The sequence below is a fragment of the Suricata suricatta genome, chromosome 14, assembly GCF_006229205.1.
Source record: "Suricata suricatta isolate VVHF042 chromosome 14, meerkat_22Aug2017_6uvM2_HiC, whole genome shotgun sequence".
NCBI classification, from domain to species: domain Eukaryota; kingdom Metazoa; phylum Chordata; class Mammalia; order Carnivora; family Herpestidae; genus Suricata; species Suricata suricatta.
The window spans coordinates 9,205,718-9,208,070 of record NC_043713.1 but is presented as its reverse complement, the minus strand read 5'-3'; the positions used below and the strand labels follow the sequence as shown (position 1 = coordinate 9,208,070).

Genomic DNA, 2,353 nt, shown 5'->3' with positions numbered 1-2,353 from the left:
TTGAACGTACACTTTATGCACTTACTCAATTATTTACTTAGAAATCGTGTTTCATTTTGGTTCAGAAAATAATTTTGTGCTGATCTCAAATCTCCTTAATTTTTGTTAAATTTCTATTTATTGATCTTTTTTGTGTTTATTTTGACTGATCGATTGATGATTTTCCTTTCTTGAGGTGCTGACCACTTAGTTTTTCTTCTTTTTTTTAATTGATTCACAGGTTTTTGAAGACACACACACACACATGCACACACACACACAGACCTTGGGTCACCCACTCCCAGGATATTCACCTTACGTTTTTTAGGTCTTTATGAAAATGACTTCAAGATTTTCTTTCATTCATGTCATGGCATGGGACTAAGACATGTTCAGGTACTCTATAAGGAAATCAACATATTCCAAGTTTAAATCCAGTTTTTCACTCCAAGACTTCTTCACTCGAAGACTCCAGCTAATGGCTGTCAGAAAACAAGCAAACAATCAAACAAAATACCATTTGAAAGTACAGAAGAAGGAAACTCTATGGATGATCATGTTCAGAGTCTTACATTTTAAGTTTGTTTTTTTATTTTATTTATTTTTTAAATGTTTTATTTATTTTGATACAAAGACAGAGCATGAGAGGGGGAGGGACAGAGAGAGAAGGAGACACAGGACCAGAAGCAGGCTCCAGGCTCTGAGCTAGCTGTCAGCACAGAGCCTGACATGGGGCTCGAACCCACGAACATGAGATCTGACCTGAGCCGAAGTCAGAGGCTTAACCGACTGAGCCACCCAGGCGCCCCAAGTTTGTTTTATTAACGTTTATTTATTTGGAGAGACAGAGAGACATAGAGCCTGAATGGGGAAAGAGCAGAGAGAGGTTGACACAGAAACTGAAATGAAAGAAGCTCCAGGCTCTGAGCTCTCAGCACAGAGCCCAATGTGGGGCTCAAACTCACAAACTGTGAGATCATGACATTAGCGGAAGTTGGATGCTCAACCAACTGAGCCACCCAGGCAACACAATGGAACAAAAGAAGCCTTTTCAACAAATGGTGCTGGAACAACTGGACTTCTACATGAAAAAGCAAACAAACAACAACAACAACAACAACAACAAAAACAAAACATGAACTCCATGGCCTCCACAAAAATTAACTCAAAACGAACTGCAAACCTAAATGTAAAATGCAAAACTATAAAGCTCCCAGAAGATAAAAGAGGAGAAGATCTGGATGACCTTGATTTGCTGACTGTTTTTTATATACAACACCAAAAGCATGATCCATGAAAAAAGAAATTGATAAACTGGACGTCAGAAAAATTAAACATTTCTGTTTTATGAAAGATCCTCCCAAAAGAATAAGAAAACGACCATGGACTAGAATCAAATATTTGCAAAATATATATCTGATAAAAGACTGTTATCCAGGGGCGCCTGGGTGGCTCAGTCGGTTAAGCCACTGAGTTCAGCTCAGGTCAGATCCCACGTTCGTGGGTTCAAGCCCCGCATCGGGCTCTGTGCTGACAGCTAGCTCAGAGCCTGGAACTTGCTTCTGGTTCTGTGTCTCCTTCTTTCTCTGCCCCTCCACCTCTTATGCTCTGTCTCTCTCTGTATCAAAAATAAATAAAACATTAAAAAAAAAGAGACTGTTATCCAAAATAAGCAAAGAAATCTTAAACTTTCTCAGTAAGAAAACAAGCACTCTAATTTACAAAATAGGCCAACAATCTTAACCGATACTTCTCCAGTAAAGATAAACCAATGACATGAGGCATATGAAAAGATGCTCACATTATATGGCATCGAGGAAAGACAAATTTAAAAAGTAATGAGACACCACTGAATATTTATTATAATGGCAAAATCCAAAACACAATCCCAAAAGTGGAGCAATAGAAACTCTCATTCATTGCTGGTGGGAATAAAGACACTTTGGAAGAATGTTTGGTAGTTTCTCGTAAAATTCTATACTTTTACCTTATGTGATCTTCGGTCTCATTCCTTGGCATTTATCCAAATGACTTGAAAAGACATTCACACAAAAATCTGCACGTGGATGTCTGTTTATGATTGTCAAAACTGGAAAGCTACCCAGACGTTTCTCAGCAGGTGAGTGGATAAATAAACTGTGGTACATTTAGACAATGGAATATTATTCTTTTCACTCACAAAATGAAATGAGTGGGGCGCCTTTGGATGGCTTGGTTAAGTGTCTGACTCCTGGCTTCGGCTCAGGTCATGATCTCACAATTCATGTGTTTGACCTTAGCATTGGGCTCCATCCTGACAGTGCAGAACCTGCTTGGGATACTCTCTCTCAACCTCTCTCTCTAAAATGTATATATAAACTTAAAAAAATAAAGG

The 2,353-nt window shown here is 38.6% G+C and overlaps 1 long non-coding RNA gene across 1 annotated transcript; it reads right to left on the bottom strand.

Annotated features, from left to right (window-relative positions):
* Window positions 1-294: 294 nt before the first annotated feature.
* On the bottom strand, window positions 295-2,012 carry LOC115277351. The gene is made up of 2 exons (XR_003902387.1): window positions 1,967-2,012; window positions 295-461 (listed from the first exon to the last, which is right to left on the bottom strand). It is a non-coding gene; the product is annotated as an uncharacterized LOC115277351 (long non-coding RNA).
* Between the last annotated feature and the right edge of the window lie 341 nt (window positions 2,013-2,353).